Source organism: Hibiscus syriacus, unplaced genomic scaffold (genome assembly GCF_006381635.1).
Source record: "Hibiscus syriacus cultivar Baekdansim isolate YM2019G1 unplaced genomic scaffold, ASM638163v2 tig00110151_pilon, whole genome shotgun sequence".
NCBI lineage: Eukaryota > Viridiplantae > Streptophyta > Magnoliopsida > Malvales > Malvaceae > Hibiscus > Hibiscus syriacus.
The window spans coordinates 778531-801146 of NW_024062603.1; the positions used below are offsets into that span (position 1 = coordinate 778531).

General features: G+C 34.6%; 1 pseudogene; it reads left to right on the forward strand.

The window, feature by feature from the left end:
• Positions 1–958: 958 nt before the first annotated feature.
• On the forward strand, positions 959–19816 carry LOC120215655 (annotated as a pseudogene).
• The last annotated feature ends 2800 nt before the right edge of the window (positions 19817–22616 follow it).

Genomic DNA, 22616 nt, shown 5'->3' on the forward strand with positions numbered 1-22616 from the left:
GAATTGATACATGATTACATTGTTAAAGAACAATGTATTGGATTAACCCACCATGAGCATATGTCTTGGATTATTATGTGACAATTATAACATTTCTTATAGTGATGACTATATGTATGGTCCTCAGACTTGAGATCAATACCATCCCAACATATATTGTTGTATGTTTTGATGTAGTTAAACAAGCTCCATAACTGGTTGCTCTATAAAGACTTTTATTGAATATATCTCAATATATGTAGTGGGTGTGTATGATTAAGATAGGATTTGTCCTTTATACATAATAGGAAATATATCACATGCCACTTGATTGAGTGAGACTAGAAACGCATGGTCATGCTCGAATAAGTTGATATGAGATATCACAAACTATTCATTAATTAAAGTCTACTCTAGTTATCAAGAAACAGTAGATGGGCTATACAAATGTGACAATTCCAAGACTTGTGCCTATTCTAGATATAAAGGACATAAGGATTTAATACATAAAAGAGTTAATCACCAAGATGAGATGTCGAATCATATTTTCCTGTAACTTAGGTAACAATGATATATTGCTAGATGTCACTCATTGTATGTAATATTAGAATTATTCTAATAATTATTGGTAACGTTACAAGAACATACAAGGTCACACCCTAGGATTTAAATGAGCAAGGATGTACAATTGTTGTACATTACTGAAATATATCTAGAGTTAATATATGTATGTTTGATATACATATGTTTTAATAATCCCAAATATTTAATTCAATTAATTAAATAACATTTAATTAATTTAAAATAATAAAAATCCCTAATATGATTAGGGTAACTCAGATATAAAAGGATGTGTTAGGTCTAGCAGCCATTTTTTGGTACACACATAATCTTTAGCCATTTTTCTCAAAAATAGTTTTAGAGAAAACAAATATTGCTCTCAATAGGGTGAATTGAGTAGAGGTCGAGACATGATTTCATGGAAGCTTACGATTCGAACCGATCAACACCACCATCAGCCGCTGATGTCCTTGCTGTTTTTCAAGGAACCCGCTGTAAGTATTTGGATCCCTTCCTCTTGATTTTGGTTTTACGTACTTGGATAACTGGTGAGACCGTCGAGTTTTGTTTCTGCTACGTCATGGGGTGCGCCGACGTTCCAACACACTCTTTACCAAATTTACCTTTACCTGTTTCTTCTTCATCTGCCTTACCAAATTCACCTTTACCTAATTCTCCAATACCTCCACCTATACCAAATTTACCTAATGTTTTACCCTTAGCAAATACATCTGGGCAATCATCAACAACAGGAAGAGTCTTCTATATTTCCAGTAGCTCCAGTTTTGGTTAGAAGATCTGCTAGAGTTTCTAAACAACCTCAATTGCTAAATGACTTGTCTGTAGTTTATTTTTGCTGATATTTATCCTCTTTCATATTTTATTTCTTACAATCATCTTCCTCCCACTACACAATATTTTATTTCCTTCATCATTCATTATGAATCAAAAACATATCATGGGGCTATTCAACATCTAGAATTGGTGTAGGATATGAAAGATGAAATTTTTGCCATCGAAATAAATAAAACTTGGTCAATTATCTCTTTACCTCCTGAAAAGTACCAATTGGATGTAAATCGGTTTATAGAATTAAATATACTGGTGAAGGTTATACTGAGATGTTTAAGGCTCGTTTAACGACCAAAGGCTATAGTCGGGTGGACTATTTGGACATATTCTCTCTAGCAATCAAGTTGGTTACTTTTATGTTTCTTCTTACCATTATTATTGTTTTTAATTGCTATATGTTTCAGTTTGATGTTCATAATGCCTTTTTACAAAGTTATTTAATTAAAGAAGTGTACATGGAACTTCCACCTGGTTTTTATAGTCAGGGGGATAATAGGGCTTGTAGATTGTAAAAACCACTTTATGGTTTGAAGCAAACATCTACGTAGTGGAATTTAAAAATGATAAAGGCCCTTTTGGATGCTGGTTATGAATAAAGTAAATTTGACTACTCTTTGATTACAATGAAAAAGGGTGAAAATATTAGGTTTTACTGATTTATGTAGATGCTCTTCTGATTACTGTAAATGACAGTGTTTTGATAACTGATTTAAAGAGTTTTTTGCATAAAAAGTTCAAAATGAAAGACATTGGAGAGTTAAAGTACTTACTAGGATTTGAGGTTATAAGGTTAAAAGAAGAAATTTTTGTTAATTAGCGTAAGTATGCCTTTGAGTTGATTGAAGATCATGGGTAAGAGGTGTAAAACTAGCAGGAAGTCCACTTGAAATAAATGTTAAGCTCACTTCAACTACATATGATGAGGTTTATTCAAAATGTAGTAATGAAAATGATGAACTACTACATGAGAGAAGCATATTTCAAAGACTAATTGACAGACTTATATCTCACACATACTAGACTAGATATTTCTTTTGTTGTGCATCATTTTAGTCAGTTCCTGCAACAACCCAAGAAATACCATTTTCAATCAAATTTTAGGATAGTAAGGTACATCAAGAAGAATCTAGGTCAAGGAATCTTAATGGATTAAAAAAGCAATTGTGAACTTATGGCATATTGTGACTCGGATAAGGCTGCATGTCCCATAACAAGAAAATATGTTTCTAGATTCTGTATCAAATTTGGAAACTCACTAATTTTTTGGAATTCTAAGAAGTAGAATATAGTGGAAAAATCTTCTGCAAAAGCTGAGTACAAAAGATGGTAGTAACCTTAGCAGAGCTGGTCTGGTTGAACGGTTTAGCTTAAGAGCTTGGACTAAAAAAGCAGTCAATCAAGTTATATTGTGATAACAAATTTGCTCTTCAAATAGCAACAAATCCAATCTTCCATGAGTGCACAAAGCATATAGAAATAGATTGTCACTTTGTGAGAAAGAAGGTGCAAGAAGGTCATATCAGCACTGGATTTGTATCTTCCTTGGAACAATTGGTTGATGTGTTCACAAAGGCTTTAAGGACACAACAGCATGATTATCTTGTATCCAAGTTGGGGGTAAAAGATAATTTTCACCCACCAACTTGAGGGGAGTGTTAGAAGTTAGAGTTAGTTATTTTTTTTTGTTTTCCTTTTTAACTAACAATGCAGTTATATAATTAGTTAGAGTTGTATAAATATGTAAGTTGTATATTCTTTAAAGTTATCTAATTCTATTCAATGAAATGATGAAATTCTTTCAATTTGTTTCCATTTTTAACAACAAATATTAAAAGAATACAAGCACCACAATATGTAAATAAATGGACTAAATTTAACTATATGCAGCTAAATGGGCTTTAAAACAACTAATAAACCATGTAAAAATGCTTAAATTATACCTTTTTACAGGATTAACAATTATGCCTTGCTTGGTTGAGCTTGATAAACTGGCGATAAACATTTTGACATAGTAAGCTTCGAGGCTAGGAGTTAGCCCTTGTTTATCCACTACAACAAATTTGTCAATTTGTGATGACATTTCTATATGACATTGCGTATAACGTCGCAAAATATACTATAATGTGATATTTTTTTCTTTTCGTCGTATTTATTGATTAATGGTATATTTTTATGACAATTTCAAAAATGGTAATTGGTTTTCATCACTATATGCTTGGCGCCAAAATCTTCCTACGAATATTTTTAGTGGGAAACCTTTTAATGACATTTAGATAAAATAATGACATTGTAAATTCGTCTCCAATGAAAAAAAGTATTAGTGACAATTTATTATAATGACGATTTGAATTCAATTAGTGACGTTGCACATTTGTCACGAATAAGTTTTATTTGTGACAATTTAATTCGTCATATTTTATAAGACATTAAAATGACATTTTATTATTGTCACAAAAAATAGTTTTAGCATGACGAAATCAATATTTGTCACTTATTGATATCTCTCTCTTTTTATACGACATTTTAGTGGCGTTTGTATTTCCAAATGACGTAAATTTACAAATTTTAAATCCCACCCCTTAAACCCTTTTTTATTTCCTTAGCATCTTCGATATTGAACCATCCTCCTCTTAAAACCCTAACAACCGTACATCATCCATTGCCTTGAAAGGCACAACAATCTGAGATAATAACACTTAGTTATTAGAGGGATAAAGGGATTGAGGGTTTAAGAAAAAAATAAACGGGTTGTTCAAAACCAAACCTCGGACACCGGGAGAGACAGTTCAGTACCTGAATGAGCTTCTTCTTTTCAGCCTCAGTAACACCGAGACCCGCGAAAAGAAATGAGTAGATAAGGTTTTATTTTTTTGGCTAATTTTCGTTATCCGATTCTTCGGGTAAGCATTCAGATAGGGTAAGCATTCAGATATGTAATAACTATTGAATATGAATCTTTAGTTCTTTTGATTTATCGAGTGGAGGATCTTGATTCGATTTACAAGCCCGTCAAAATATTACCCATGTGATTGCGAATCTACAAAGACAAAAGGTGAATTCCAAAGTAATTGCTTTCGAGTATTTGGGAAATAACTTGGATATCATGAATACTATGTTACCTGGGTAAGATTTTTTCTCTCTTGAAATATTCGTTTTCGATGTATATGCTGCATCAAAATGCATGAAAAAACTTAATGATTGTATGAATAAATCAAATCAAATTTCGGGTTCTAACCGGTCGTGCTTGTGTGGAAATCAGTTATGAAGACGGTAATATTGCATTGACTTATGGTTCAATCTTAATGGAGTGCATCCGCCATCAGAATGTTGCTAGGTAAGAACATAAAAAATGGTTAATGTGTGATTTGTTTTCAAAGTGTTTGACAAAATGCTTCACCAAATGGTTACTTTTAGTAATTAAACTGAAATGTTATATAAAAAACTTGAGCATAATTTGTGGTGACGAAGATCAAACATATCAATTAACTTGATTAATTATGCTCTTCGATACTGATTTGCTGCCAATTTTTTCATAATCCATTATCTGCTAAGAATTAAAAGGATCGAACAATGTCCGACACTCAATTGGGACCAGGCAAATTAGCACAGACTATAGAAATTAAACCCATGGCTGCTTAGTTGCATATATAATTATACTGCTCATAATTCCCTCAGTTTATTGGGGAAAATAATCTTAAAATTGATGATTTTGGTGGGTTGATATTACAAGTATGTATTGAAATCAGACCACATGAAGAAGTTCTTTCAGTATCTACATAATCTAAATTTTGAGATAGCATCAAATGTTCAAGCCACTTTTAAAGTTGAGTACAATTTTCTTCTTTTTCTTTTGTGTGTGTTTTAGTTTGTGCGAAAAAAATCATAAGCATGAACTCCTGAGTGACACACAAACATATGTGTAGGAGCTTTTGACAAGGCATAAATCAACTGTGGCTGAATTCCTTTATACAAATTATGACTGGGTAAAGTTCTCGATTCCATACACACATAAATGAGTATATATCCATGTATAATCATAGTGAGTATTATAAGAACATGTTCAGAAGTTGGAAAGAACCATTTAAATCTCTGATGAAAATGTTATGTTTCTTACAGTATAACATAAAGATGGAAAGAGACATTAAAATATTTGATGAAAATGTTATGATGCAAGGCACTTGTACCTTATCAATTGATTGTGGATCTAGGAAGGAAGCAAAACAACCTGCATAAGTGAATGGCTCAAAACAGATGGTTAAGGGTGGTAAACAGGGTGAATAGGTAGGCTATTTAAATAATGATTGATGGAAGCGGAAGATGGTTGATATGGCTATGGTTTATGGTTGATGAAACAAAGGGATGGACGTGAGGTATCTTAAAGAAGACTCAAAGAAGAACCAATGATATAGAGAGCAAATACCCAAACTTTATATTACTTCTTTAAGGGGTGGAATAAAAGACTTTGACCCACTAGTTATAAGAACTAGGAACCAGAAGTATCAAGGGGAAAGGGGTTGATGCCACAAGTATTAAAATACTTGATAAGTCGATAAAAGTCACCAGGACTTAAAAAAGAGAATAATCTCACTTATATTAAAAAAAAGGTCTGATTACAAATGAAATATGATGGCTTATTTATAGTTTTCAAAGGGTTTAGGCCTAATAAGCACTAGATGGTTTGACCAAGGTTGAAACCCCTTTGAAAATACATGAATTTTGATGAAAATAAATTATTTAAATGAAGATAAATGCCCTCTTGGCCGAATGGTTATGTATTGGTTAGGCCCTAAGGAAGAATTGAATGCATTTGGAAGTTATTTGGGTGCCAAAACGAAGAGGAAAGAGTCTTTGGCCGAATAGGAAGCATCCCTTGGTGTTTTGGCGCCAATTTGATGCCACATGGAGTACACATGCTTGAATGAGCACATGGCAGCCTACTTGAATGCACATGGGTCTTCTTGCAGTGTTTTGATTAGGTAGCAACCATATGATGATGTCTTGAAGTCCATGCGTAACCTAGAGATGAACTAGCTTCAAGGTAAGCTAGGTGACTGTCTTGGTAGCTAACTAGGTGAGCTATAACTTGGATAACTCAAGCTAGTTAGCTTTGTTCTTCTCATCTCCTCAGCTACTTCCAGCTACCTTTAGTCCACTTTTTAGTGCTTTGGTCCAAAGCTCTCCTCCAGTTAAGTTCAGCTACATGCTAGCTCCTCCAGCTAAGTTGAGCTTCCTTAGTGTTCCAAGAGCTGCCATGATATTTGTGAGATGTTTGTGAGCTGCATATGAAGTCCAAATACTCTACCAAGTTATCCAACGTGTTCCATGCTCCAATGTACCTACATGTGCAAAGAAAACAAGGCAAATGTACCTTGTTTCCGTGCATGATCATGGTCTTGTGAGCTATGAATGCATGACATGAGCTATGTATATCATCATATACTATATGTGAGATAATGTATATGACTTAGGTGCTGAAATGAAGGCAAATGAGCTAACAACTAAATGATTAAGCATGTTGCCATGTCATGAATGTATGAATGATATAATATAAGAGAGGGTAAGGAATAACTCCCTTAGAAATAACTTTGAATAACATCCATAGTGTGATAAAGTAATGGAGAAATTGGAGCTAGTTTGGATCGTATCATCCTCCCCTTCTTTTAGGCGATTTGTCCTCAAATTAAGTAGTTTCTCATTGAAGACTTTCTTGATGTAGGAAGGATTGAATCCTTATGCTTTCCTCCAATAGATGATTCACACAAATTGTTCAACCTCTTGGCTTCAAATCTGGTAACTTTGCCTCCTTTATTGGGATGACTCAATGTTTGGACACCATCACATATCCTTTAAATAGAAAATTGTGTCTTGTACTCCAAATGTTGTATCCTTTCAAAACATTGTATCTTTTCACTCTTACTCCTTGAATCACATGTTGGTTGGTGAAGAAATTTAACTTTTGATCTCCTTCAAGCAAGTGGATAAAGTCAACAACTTTAAGCTTTGTGCTCTTCCAGATGATGGTCATTAAAAAGGTGGACATTGTTTGCTTTACACCATCGTAGTGGCTGAATTTGATGTACCAATCAAACTCAAAAAGACAAATGATTTTGTCATCATTGATTGATTGGATAACACCACTTATACTAATCAAATTGCTGCAAAATGAATCAAAGTTAGTAAATGAAAAACTATTAACAAGGTGAATGGAAATAGCAAACCAAGGTGGATGTTTAATGGGAATTGGTTGCTTTATGATGGAAAACTCCATTGGTTGCTGAAATCTCTTCAATAGTTGTAATGTACTTGAAGCCTAAATGATCACAACTTGTGGCACTTCAAGTGGCATAACTGTTGGAATGTCAAAGGACATGTCTTGTGGATTACCAAAGGTCACACATATTGGTTCTTCAAAAGACATGTTTCTTGAATTTTCTACTTGAAAAGATATGTCTCTTTGAATATCCTGCAAAGAAAAAGAAATAGTAGAAGAAGATTTGTTAGGTAAAATTTGTCCTTCACTCTGCTTCTCTTCTCTACACTCATCCTTTTCAAAATTTCCACTTTCAAATTGATCCACTACTTGCAAAACATCATTTTCAACTTCAACAAATTCATTTCCAATTATTCTTGTCTCCTCAAAACGTTCTTCTTCAAAGCTTCTTTTTATGGCCTTTATTTTCTCCCATTCTTCTATGCGTGACTTAAGGGTCACTTGGCATTCATGGACTTGACTTGGAAGCATAGACGCCAATATAATTTTCTTTCCTTGATAATGGAAAGAATACTTGTTAGAAAATCCGTCATAGGTAGCCTTCTTGTCAAACTGCCAAGGACGTCCTAGTATAAGGTGGCTTGCACTCATGGGCACCACATCACATAGGACTTCATCATTGTATCTTCCAATTGAGAAAGGTACAACAACTTGTTGGGTTACCTTGGCTTCACCCACATAGTTGAGCCACTGAAGTTTGTATGGATTAGGATGCTTGGAAGTCTTGAGACCCAGCTTTTCCACCATGTGAGTACTTGCTACGTTTGTACAACTTCATCCATCAATGATCACCACACAAACTTTATCTCCCACGTGACATCTTGTATGGAATATATTCTCTCTTTGTTCATCTTCTTGACTTTGAATGTTCAAAGTCCTTTTGACTAAAAAGATGTTGGATGGAAGAGACATGTTAGCAAATAACGAAATACGAAATGTGTGTAGGACCTTTGATGTAAGGTAATTCTACCTTCTCGTTTGATTGTAGATATAGGAAGGAAGCAAAACAACCTGCACAAGTGAATGGCTCAAAAACATAATGGGTAAGGGTGGTAAACGTATGGTTTAATTGGTAGGCTATTTAATAAATGAGAGATGGGAGCGGAAGATGATTGAAATGGTTATGGTTATGGTGATGAAACAAAAAAGGATGGTTGTGAGGATAGTATCTTGAAGAATGCTCAAAGAAGAACCAATGCTATAGAGAGCAAAGACCCAATCTTTATATTGTTTCTTCAAGGGGTGGTGATAAGTACTTTGACCTACTAGTTATATGAACTAGGAACCAGAAGTATCAAGATGAAAGAAGAGGGTTGACGCCACAAGTATAAAATACTTGATAAGTCGATAAAAAGTCACCAGGACTTAAGAAAGAGAAAAATCTCACTTCAATTAAAATAAAAGGTTTGATTACAATGAAATATAATGGCCTATTTATAGTTTTTGAAGGGACTTGGCCGAATAGGTACATGTTGGTTCGGCCAGCACTTGTACCTTCCTAAAATGACATGATTTTAATGAAAAAACAAGACTTTAATGAAAATACATGCTCTTGGCCGAATGGTTATGTGTTGGTTCGTCCCTAAGGATGATTTGAATGCATTTGGAAATTATTTGGGCGCCAAAATGAAGAGGATAAAGTCTTTGGCCGAATAGGAAGCATCCCTTGGTGTTTTGGTTCCAATTTGATGTCACATGGAGTGCACATGCTTGAATGATGCACATGGTAGCCTATATGAATGCACATGGGTCTTCTTGCTATGCTTTGATGAGGTTGCAACCATAGGATGATGTCTTGAAGTCCATGGAATGAAGATAGGCAACAACTAGGCGTGAATTTAGCTTCCAACGTGTATCTAGATGACATGACATCCATCGGGCAACGTAGAGATGAACTAGATTCAAGGTAAGCTAGATGAGTGTCTTGGTAGCTAACTAGGTGAGTTATAGCTTGATGAACTCAAGCTAGTTAGCTTTGGTCTTTTCAGCTCCTTAACTACTCTCCCAGCTAGTTCCAGCTACCTCTAGTCCACTTTTCAACAATTTGGTCCAAAGCCCTCCTCCAGCTAAGTTCAGCTACATGTTAGCTCCTCCAGCTAAGTTTAAGCTCCTTATGTGATGAAATGAGTTTCCATAATGTTCATGAGCTAGTGTGAGCTGCTATGCTTGTCCTTTTAGCTAACCAAGCTACCATAATATGCCTTGCTTTGTGTTTCACCTATAGAAATCAACAAACAAACAAATTAAGTAATGTGTGAGCTCATTTAAGGTAAAATACATGTTGTCGTAAGGTGTTTGAGTGATATAAGCTATGAATTAATGTCATGAGCTAAGTACATAATGATATAACATATGTAAGCTAATGTGTAAGACCTAGGAGCTAAAATGAATGCATATGAGCTAACAAATGAATGATTAAGCATACTGCCATTTCATGAATGTAATGAATCATGCTTAAATGGATGGAAATAATAATATGATAATTTATACTAACATGTGAATGCATGCTTATGTTAGAATAGAATGTATAAATGATAGAATATAAGATAGGGTAAGAAAGAACTCCCTTAGAATCAGCAATGAAAAACATCCATGTTGTGATTAAGTCATGGAGAAAATTGGAGCTAGTTTGGATCGTATCATCCTCCCCTTCTTTTAGGCGATTTGTCCTCAAATCGAAGCAGTTTCTCATTAAAGACCTTCTTGATGTTGGAAGGATTGAATCCTTATGTTTTCCTCCAATAAATGCTTCACACGAAATGTTAAAACTCTTGGCTTCAATTCTGGTAAATTCACGTCCTTTTATGGGAGGACAGAATGTTTGGGAACCATCATATGTCCTTTGAACGGGAGAGACATATCGTTTGGTGAAGATAATAACTCCTTGGTGCTGATTTAAAAGATCATTTCCTTTCACCTTTGTGCCTCTCCGAATGATTACCTTTATGGTTGGTAGTATTTCACCATAAGGATGAAACAAGTTCAAGTTGCTGCAAAACAAATCAAAGTTAGTAAATGACAAACTATTAACAATATGAATGGAAATAGCAAACCATGGAGGATGTTTAATGGGTGTTGGTTGCTTGATGATGAAAAATTCCATTTGTTGCTGAAATCTCTTCAATATGTGCAATGTACTTGGAGCATGAATGATATCAACTCTTGGTACTTCAATTGGCATATTCTTTCGAATTTCAAGAGGTGCATCATTTGAAATGTCAAAGGACATGTCTTGTGGATCACCAAAAGTCACGTTTATTGATTCTTCAAAAGACATGTTTCTTGAATCTTCAACTTGAAGTGACATGTCTATTGAATTATCCTGCATGTCAAAAGAAAGAGTAGGAGTAGGATTAGATAAAATATGTTCTTCACCCTCATTTTCCTTTTCCTCTTTGGTCTCATATTCAATCATTTCATTTTGTTCATTTTCAACTCTCTCCACTCTTTTCTCATGCAAAAATTATCTTTAAACTTTATTCATGGCTTTAGCTTTCTCCCATTCTTCTATGCGTGACTTAAGGGTCACTTGGCATTCATGGACTTGGCTTGGAAGCATCGGTGCTAATATGATTTTCCTCCCTTGGTGTTGGAATGAATACTTATTAGAAAATCCATCGTGAGTAGCCTTCTTGTCAAATTGCTAAGGACGTCCTAATATAATGTGACTTGCACTCATGGGAACCACGTCACAAAGGACTTCATCATTGTATCTCCCAATTGAGAAAGGTATAACAACTTGTTTGGTTACCTTGGCTTCACCCACATCGTTGAGCCACTGAAGTTTGTAAGGATGAGGATGCTTGGAAGTCTTGAGACCCAACTTTTCCACCATGTGAGTACTTGCTACGTTTTTACAACTTCATCCATCAATGATCACCACACAAACTTTATCTCCCACGTGACATCTTGTATGGAATATATTCTCTCTTTGTTCATCTTCTTGACTTTGAATGTTCAAAGTCCTTTTGACTAAAAAGATTTTGGATGGAAGAGACATGTTAGCAAGTAAGGAAAAACGAAAAGTGTGTAGGACCTTACCAGAATATACTCTCACAAAGCTTCATGAGTCACTCAAAGGCAAACTTGAATGTCACTCAATCCACTCGTGTTTACAACTCTAGGACTTAATGGCTTTTACTTGTCCTCTTCTGATCTCACACACTCTCCAGCTTTTTCCTCTCGATTCTCTTGTCTCAAGTTCTAGAGAACTTTACTCAAGACTATATCAAGTAAATTTTACTTGTTTAGCGTCGGCTGCAAAAGGGTTAGTAGGAATGGAAAACAAAATATAATGAAACAGTGGCTTAGAAACAGAAAGAAAAGAACAAAAGGGGTTACTTACACAAGTCACTTCATAACCTTCTATCACCACAATCAATTTAAACGGCTTACTTGACTTGCTTGGTGATGATAATTGTTGATGACTGCTTTAACTTCTTTCTTTTCTTTTCTTTTCTTCTTTTTGAGTGCTGGATTTTTCTTTTGGAGTGCTTAATTCCTTTTCTAAATTTTTTTTCTTGATTTCTTTGACTTTGCACTTCACTTGCACTTCGTTTTGTATTTTTGTTGTTGTTTTGTTGCACGTTGCTTTCTTCCACCAAAGCTCTGATTACCGCTTGATGTATAGTAATTCTACCTTCTCGTTTGATTGTGGATCTAGGAAGGAAGCAAAACAACCTGCACAAGTGAATGGCTCAAAAACAGAATGGGTAAGGGTGGTAAACGTATGGTTTAATAGGTAGGCTATTTAATAAATGAGAGATGGGAGCGGAAGATGATTGAAATGGTTATGGTTATGGTGATGAAACAAAAAAGGATGGTTGTGAGGATAATATCTTGAAGAATGCTCAAAGAAGAACCAATGCTATAGATAGCAAATACCCAATCTTTATATTGTTTCTTCAAGGGGTGGTGATAAGTACTTTGACCCACTAGTTATATGAACTAGGAACCAGAAGTATCAAGATAAAAGAAAAGGGTTGACGCCACAAGTATAAAATACTTGATAAGTCGATAAAAAGTCACCAGGACTTAAGAAAGAGAAAAATCTCACTTCAATTAAAATAAAAGGTGTGATTACAAATGAAATATAATGGCCTATTTATAGTTTTTGAAGGGACTTGGCCGAATAGGTATATGTTGGTTCGGCCAGCCCTTGTACCTTCCTAAAATGACATGATTTTTAATGAAAAAACAAGACTTTAATGAAAATACATGCTCTTGGCCGAATGGTAATATATGGTTCAGCCCTAAGGATGATTTGAATGCATTTGGAAGTTATTTGGGCCAAAATGAAGAGGATAAAGTCTTTGGCCGAATAGGAAGCATCCCTTGGTGTTTTGGCACCAATTTGATGTCACATGGAGTGCACATGCTTGAATGATGCACATGGCAGCCTACATGAATGCACATGGGTCTTCTTGCTATGCTTTGATGAGGTTGTAACCATAGGATGATGTCTTGAAGTCCATGGAATGAAGATAGGCAACAACTAGGCGTGAATTTAGCTTCTAACGTGTATGTAGATGACATAACATCCATTGGGTAGCGTAGAGATGAACTAGCTTCAAGGTAAGCTAGATGAGTGTCTTGGTAGCTAACTAGGTGAGTTATAGCTTGATGAACTCAGATAGTTAGCTTTGGTCTTTTCAGCTCCTCAGCTACTCTCCCAGCTACTTCCACTACCTCTAGTCCACTTTTCAACAATTTGGTCCAAAGCTCTCCTTCAGCTAAGTTCAGCTATATGTTAGATCCTCCAGCTAAGTTTAAGCTCCTTATGTGATGAAATGAGCTGCCATAATGTTCATGAGCTAGTGTGAGCTGATATGCTTGTCCTTTTAGCTAACCAAGCTACCATAATATACCTTGCTTTGTGTTTCACCTATAGGAATCAACAACCAAACAAATTAAGTAATGTGTGAGCTCCTTTAAGGTAAAATGCATGTTGTCGTAAGGTGTTTGAGTGATATAAGCTATGAATTAATGTCATGAGCTAAGTACATAATGATATAACATATGTAAGCTAATGTGTAAGACCTAGGAGCTAAAATGAATGCATATGAGCTAACAAATGAATGATTAAGCATGCTGCCATTTCATGAATGTAATGAATCATGCTTAAATGGATGGAAATAATAATATGATAATTTATACTAACATGTGAATGCATGCTTATGTTAGAATAGAATGTATAAATGATAGAATATAAGATAGGGTAAGAAAGAACTCCCTTAGAATCAGTAATGAAAAACATCCATGTTGTGATTAAGTCATGGAGAAAATTGGAGCTAGTTTGGATCGTATCAACCTTACCAGAATATACTCTCACAAAGCCTCACGAGTCACTCCAAAGAAACTTGAATATCACTCAATCCGCTCGTGTTTGCACTCTAGGACTTTAATGGCTTTTAGTTGTCCTCTTCTGATCTCATACACAGTCAAGCCTTTTTCCTCTCGATTCTCTTGTCCCAAGTTCTAGAGGACTTTACTCAAGACCGTATCATGTAAATTCTTACTTGTTTGGCGTCGGCTGCAAAAGGGTTAGTAGGAATGGAAAAACAAAATATAACGAAAGGGTGGCTTAGAAAATAGAAAGAAGAGAACAAAAGTTACTTACACAAGTCACTTCACAACCTTCTATCACCACAATCAATTTAAAAGGCTTCCTTGAATGGCTTGGTGATGGGAATTGTTGATGAGTGCTTCAACTTTCTTTCTTTCTTCTTTTTTTTTCTTCTTTTTGAGTGCTTGACTTTTGTTCTTTTGGAGTGCTTGACTTTTCTTTGCTGATTTTTTTATTTTCTTTCCCTTGCACTTTTTTTAGTATTTTTGTTGTTGTTGTTGTTGTTGCACGTTGCTTCTTCCACCAAAGCTCTCATTACCGCTTGATGTAAGGCACTTGTACCTTATCAATTGATTGTGATCTAGGAAGGAAGCAAAATAACCTGCATAAGTGAATGGCTCAAAACAGATGGTTAAGGGTGGTAAACGTATGGGTGAATAGGTAGGATATTTAAATAATGATTGATAGAAGCGGAAGATGGTTGATATGGCTATGGTTTATGGTTGATGAAACAAAGGGATGGTCGTGAGGTAGTATCTTAAAGAAGACTCGAAGAAGAACCAATGATATAGAGAGCAAAGACCCAGACTTATATTGCTTCTTTAAAGGGTGGTATAAAGGACTGTGACCCACTAGTTATAAGAACTAGGAACCAGAAGTATCAAGGGGAAAGGGGTTGACGCCACAAGTATTAAAATACTTGATATGTCGATAAAATTACACAACTTAAGAAAGAGAATAATCTCACTTATATTAATAAAAATGGTCTGATTACAAATGAAATATGATGGCCTATTTATAGTTTTCAAAGGGTTTAGGCGAATAAACACTTGATGGTTCGGCAAATGTTGAAACCCCTTTGAAAATACATTAATTTTTATGAAAATACATGATTTAAATGAAGATACATGCTCATGGCCGAATGATTATGTGTTGGTTCGACCCTAAGGAAGATTTGAATGCATTTGGAAGTTATTTGGGCACCAAAATGAAGAGGAAAGAGTCTTTGGCCGAATAGGAAGCATCCCTTGGTGTTTTGGCACCAATTTGATGTCACATGGAGTGCACATGCTTGAATGATGCACATGGAATCCTTGAATGTAAATGGGTGTTCTTACAATGTTTTGGTGAGGTTGCAACCATAGGATGATGTCTTGAAGTCCATGGGCAGCCTAGAGATGAACTAGCTTCAAGGTAAGCTAGGTGACTGTCTTGGTAGCTAACTAGGTGAACTATAACTTGATGAACTCAAGCTAGTTAGCTTTGTTCTTCTAGTTCCTCAGCTACTCTCCTAGCTACTTCTAGCTACCTATAGTCAAGTTTTTAACACTTTGGTCCAAGCTCTCCTAGTTAAGTTCAGCTACATGCTAGCTCCTCCAGCTAAGTTGAGCTTTCCTTAGTGTTCCAAGAGCTGCCATGATATTTCTGAGCTGTTTGTGAGCTGAATATGACATCCAAATACTCCACCAAGCTGTCCCAACATGTGCCATGCTCCAATGTACCTACATGTGTAAAAAAATGAGGTAATTCAATGGCATTGAGCTTGTATGAGCTAATTACCTTGTTGTTGTGCATGATCATGGTCTTGTGAGCTATGAATACATGACATGAGCTATGTATATGAACATAAACTATATGTGAGAAAATATATGACTTAGGTGCTGAAATGAATGAAAATGAGCTAACAAATGAATGATTAATCATTTTTCATGTCATGAATGTATGAATGATATAATATAAGAGAGGGTATGAAAGAACTCCCTCAGAAACAACTTTGAATAACATCCATGGTGTGATAAAGTAATGGAGAAATTGGAGCTAGTTTGGATCGTATCATCCTCCCCTTCTTTTGGGCGATTTGTCCTCAAATTGAAGTAGTTTCTCATTGAAAGACTTTCTTGATGTAGGAAGGATTGAATCCTTATGCTTTCCTCCAATAGATGATTCACACGAATTGTTCGACCTCTTGGCTTCAAATCTAGTAACTTCGCCTCCTTTATTGGGATGACACAATGTTTCGACACCATCACATATCCTTTGAACAAAAAATTATGCCTTGTTCTCCAAATGTTGTATCCTTTCAAAACATTGTATCTTTTCACTCTTACTCCTTGAATCATCATGATGGTTGGTGAAGAAATTTGACTTTTGATCTCCTTCAAGCAAGTGGATAAAGTCAACAACTTTAAGCTTTGTGCTCTTCCAGATGATGGCCATTAAAAAGGTGGACATTGTTTGCTTCACACCATCGTAGTGGCTGAATTTGATGTACCAATCAAACTCAAAAAGACAAATGATCTTATCATCATAGATTGATTGGATAACTCCACTTATACTAATCAAATTGCTGTAAAATGAATCAAAGTTAGTAAATGAAAAACTATTAACAAAGTGAAAGGAAATAGAAAACCAGGGTGGATGTTTAATGGGAATTGGTTGCTTGATGATGGAAAACTCCATTGGTTACTGAAATCTCTTCAATAGTTGTAATGTACTTGAAGCCTAAATGATCACAACTTGTGGCACTTCAAGTGGCATAACTGTTGGAATGTCAAAGGACATGTCTTGTAGATTACCAAAGGTCACACATATTGGTTCTTCAAAAGACATGTTTATTGAATTTTCTACTTGAAAAGATATGTCTCTTTGAATATCCTGCAAGGAAAAAGAAATAGTAGAAGAAGATTTGTTAGGTAAAATTTCCTTCACTCTGCTTCTCTTCTCTACACTCGTCTTTTTCAAATTTTCCACTTTCAATTTGCTCCACTACTTGCAAAACATCCTTTTCAACTTCAACAAATTCATTTCCAATTATTCTTGTCTCCCTAAAACGTTCTTCTTCAAAGCTTCTTTTTATGGCCTTTATTTTCTCCCATTCTTCTATATGTGACTTAAGGGTCACTTGGCATTCATGGACTTGACTTGGAAGCATAGACACCAATATAATTTTCTTTCCTTGATATTGGAAAGAATACTTGTTAGAAAATCCGTCATAGGTAGCCTTCTTTTCAAACTGCTAAGGAAGCCCTAGTATAAGGTGGCTTGCACTTATGGGCACCACATCACAAAGACTTCATCATTGTATCTTCCAATTGAGAAAGGTACAACAACTTGTTTGGTTACCTTGGCTTCACCCATATAGTTGAGCCACTGAAGTTTGTATGGATGAGGATGCTTGGAAGTCTTGAGACCCAACTTTTCCACCATGTGAGTACTTGCTACGTTTGTACAACTTCCTCCATCAATGATCACCACACAAACTTTATCTCCCACGTGACATCTTGTATGAAAGATATTCTCTCTTTGTTCATCTTCTTGATTTTGAATGTTCAAAGTCCTTTTGACTACAAAGATGTTGGATAGAAAAGACATGTTAGCAAATAAGGAAAAACGAAATGTGTGTAGGACCTTACCAGAATATACTCTCACAAAGCCTCACGAGTCACTCCAAGGAAACTTGAATATCACTCAATCCGCTCGTTTTTCACTCTAGGACTTTAATGGCTTTTACTTGTCCTCTTCTGATCTCACACACGCTCAAGCCATTTTCCTCTCGATTCTCTTGTCCCAAGTTCTAGAGGACTTTACTCAAGACCGTATCATGTAAATTTTTACTTGTTTGGTGTCAGCTGTAAAAGGGTTAGTAGGAATGGAAAAACAAAATATAATGAAAGGGTGGCTTAGAAAATAGAAAGAAGAGAACAAAATTTACTTACACAAGTTACTTCACAACCTTCTATCACCACAATCAATTTAAAAGGCTTACTTGAATAATTTAGTGATGAGAATTGTTGATGAGTGCTTCAACTTTCTTTCTTTCTTCTTTTTTTCTTTTTCTTCTTTTTTAGTGCTTAACTTTTCTTCTTTTGGAGTGCTTGACTTTTCTTTGCTGATTTTTTTATTTTCTTTCACTTGCACTTTTTTTGGTATTGTTGTTGTTGTTGTTATTGTACGTTGCTTCTTCCACCAAAGCTCTCATTACCGCTTGACGTAAGGCACTTTTACCTTATCAATTGATTGTGGATCTAGGAAGGAATAAAAATAACTGCATAAGTGAATGGCTCAAAACAGATGGTTAAGGGTGGTAAACGTATGAGTGAATACGTAGGATATTTAAATAATCATTGATAGAAGTAGAAGATGGTTGATATGGCTATGGTTTATAGTTTGTGAAACAAAGGGATGGTCTTGAGGTAGTATCTTAAAGAAGTCTCAAAGAAGAACCAATGATATAGAGAGCAAAGACACAACTTTATATTCCTTCTTTAAGGGGTGGTATAAAGGACTTTGACCCACTAATTATAAGAACTAGGAACCAGAAGTATAAAGGGGAAAGGGGTTGACGCCACAAGTATTAAAATACTTGATATGTCGATAAAATTACCACAACTTAAGAAAGAGAATAATCTCACTTATATTAATAAAAAAAGGTCTGATTACAAATGAAATATGATGGCCTATTTATAGTTTTCAAAGGGTTTAGGCCGAATAAACACTTGATGGTTCGGTAAATGTTGAAACCCCTTTGAAAATACATGATTTTTTTTAATGAAAATACATGATTTAAATGAAGATACATGCTCTTGGCCGAATGGTTATTTGTTGGTTCGATTTGAATGCATTTGGAAGTTATTTGGGCGCCAAAATGAAGAGAAAAGAGTCTTTGGCCGAATAGGAAGCATCCCTTGCTATTTGGCGCCAATTTGATGTCACATGGAGTGCACATGCTTGAATGATGCACATGGCAGGCTCCTTGAATGTGCATGGGTCTTCTCACAATGTTTTGTGAGGTTGCAACCATAGGATGATGTCTTGAAGTCCATGGGCCTAGAGATGAACTAGCTTCAAGGTAAGCTAGGTGACTGTCTTGGTAGATAACTAGGTGAGCTATAACTTGATGAACTCAAGCTAGTTAGCTTTGTTCTTCTCAGCTCCTCAGCTGCTCTCCCAGCTACTTCCAACTACCTTTAGTCCACTTTTTAGCACTTTGGTCCAAAGCTTCCTCAGTTAAGTTCAGGTACATGCTAGCTCCTCCAGCTAAGTTGAGCTTTCCTTAGTGTTCCAAGAGCTTCCATGATATTTGAGAGCTGTTTCTGAGCTAAATATGACATCCAAATACTCTACCAAGCTGTCCCAACATGTGCCATGCTCTAATGTACCTACATGTAAAAAAAAACGAGGTAATTCAATGGCATTGAGCTTGTATGAGGTAATTACCTTGTTGTCGTGCATGCTCATGGTCTTGTGAGCTATGAATACATGACATGAGCTATGTATATCATCATATACTATATGTGAGAAAATGTATATGACTTAGGTGCTGAAATGAATGAAAATGAGCTAACAAATAAATGATTAATCATGTTGCCATGTCATGAATGTATGAATGATATAATATAAGAGAGAGTTTGGAAGAACTCCATTAGAAATAGCTTTGAATAACATCCATGGTGTGATAAAGTAATGGAGAAAATTAGAGCTAGTTTGGATTGTATCATGTTATATTCTTACAGTTTTTCCATGAATACAACACCAAACTGCTACAATCGGAAAGTTACATCACCAGACGACATGATGTGAAGATATAGTACACTATTTTTGCTGGTGAGAAGTTTAAGAACTTTGTGTTCTCAAAATAAAGTAAAATTACCAACTTTATCATCATTGCTTTTTTATTCCCACTTCAAAACTATCTCATGCATATGATTTTGACACCTCTATATGATGTATTTCATTAGTTCCATGTTTTTATCATTCGATAACAATAATGGTGGTTAACTTTTGTCTAGTTATGTTCTGATAGTTAATAACATACAATCTCATACCCCTTTTACTTATATTTTTTCCACTCTCCTTAGTTACATTATAATTGCTATAACTTGTATTCCGATTGATGAATGTATAGGGACATGCTTGTAGAGTCCATGTTTCTACAGCTCTTAATCAAAGGTTCTTTAAAATATCTCATGGAAAGGATCCATCATATTTCTCATGCTCTGCTGCCCTGATGATATTGTTCGCCCTTTAAAAGCTTATGTTATTAGCTCTTATTGTAAAGAAAAATGGACTTTACATGCCCTATAATCAAAGTTATTTGAGGTTTACTATCCATTTTTCTTTTCACTTTACTTTTATATATTCCGTCTTCTTGTTTCTCAATAATATCATGTTGCATATTTTTTTTATTTTGCACCATATTATAGTACTAGAAGCGGTTCATCAATTTCAATATCCAGGTAATTGGTATATCTTTTTAATATTTTATTTTACTGTTAAATATAATTGATTTTTTTGTATAGTTTAGATGGGTTCGTCATTTTTATTTTAATATTTACTTTAGCATTTTTACATAGTTGTATTTGCTATGGTTTTAGTTTTAGGGTCTCTTTATTCTAACCTAAAGTAGTTTCATTTTTACATAATTTAATATTTTATAGAGTTGAGATGGTTTCATCAAACTCAAATGGAGATTATGAGATCTACTCTGTTAGCTGTCGGAATTCTTGTGCCCTCACTTCAATTTTCAGGTAAACAATATTTTAAATAAATAAAATAATTATATAATTTTAACTATGACAATTAACGTGCTAATTATTTTTGTAGCTTCAAATGATACCATAAACTCGTCATCAACAGACTCGTAGTCGGCACAAGATTTGGATTGAGATTCTCACAAAAAGTTATTTCACAAGTCATATTATGGTCATATTATTTTTATTCTCTTTGAACATTTAAGTGTTTTTATATTTATAAAAATGACATTATTATGTTTTCTAGTGAAATATTCATATAAATTTTAATACATATTGTCATATTATGGTGACAATGTTTATTTTGTCACTATATTATAAAAATTGTATAAGGTGACATTATGCATATTCATCATTCAAAATACTATTACATAACATTATATTATGTCACTAAAAATTTGACAATATCTCTTTCGTAACATATAGGTTGATTTTATTCTAGTATTCGTGACGATATAAATTATTAATAAAAATATTATATAATTTAGTGGTGTAACTAAATGTCATGCAATATAAGTTATAAAATGACGTTATGCATAAGTGTCATTCATAATACTATTAGGTAATGTTGTATTACGTCACTGAAAATGTGACAATATCTATTTTGTCACATATAGATTGATTTTAATGTATTATTCGTGACAATGTGAATTGTTAATAACAAAATTTTATATAATTTAATGACGTAACTAGTTGTCATTGAGTATCAATTATAAAGTGATATTATGTATAAATGTCATTTATACTGCTAATAGGTGACCATGTATTGCTTCACTATTATTGTGATAAATTTTTCTTTCGTCACGTATACAAAACAATTATTGAGTGATTGTGATGTGATCCTACCGACCATCAAGTTCAAACAAAACATGCTCACAACTTTAAAGTTCTTACAATATGATTCTAAGGGAGTTCTTCCATATTTTATTACTTATTTACTCATTTTTTCCTTATATGTGTTATAAGCATGATTTGAAATTCTAAACTATGCTTGAATATTCATATATTGTCCTATGTTTGCATCCTATATGATATTCATGCATGTCACATCTTTAATTAGCTTGTTTCATGCATATGTTACACATTCCTTACTTATGTTATCATATAAATTACACTATTATATTAGCCATGGCATCATGTGTTACATTAGAATATTACTTATTAATTATTCATTACCTTGAGCATTGTAACTTATATACATTTTGTATTTAGTACAAGGTACATTCAAGGCAATCCAATGGACAAATTCACGTCACTCATAGATATCGCCATTTTTGAACATGTTCCAAGCATATTTGGGTGATGAAGTCTTCTTAACATTTAATCCCCTATCTCTTAGATTTCCAAACCACTTCGAATTATATCAATCCAATATTGGGAGCTCAATATATGACCAGATTACTGAAGACAGTGCAAGCTGGAAATAAGTACGGGATTTACAACCAAATGAAGAGCCATGTTCACACCTGATGCATTTCCACCTTCATGAATCCATTTATGGCGTGTACAATCATACAAGGAGGTTAAAGGACTTGTTCACATTCAAGGGAGATGGATGCATTATTTTCAAACTGATTCACCAAATCCAAGTGCATGAAGGGAGCCTATGAGTCACGTTCACACTTGGTGCATGCATTCCAAAGGGGGCCGAACATACAATGAAACATTCCTCCAAATTCATGCAAGGAAATGAACCAACATGTTCACATCAAGAGAGGATGAATTCAGCAATGAAGATGTATTCACTTAAATGGATGAACATTCATTTATTTTATTAGTCCATGAACTTGCATAGGGGACGTACATTGTATCTACTTAAGGATGAACATTCTTCCATGAATGTTCAATCATTAAATCT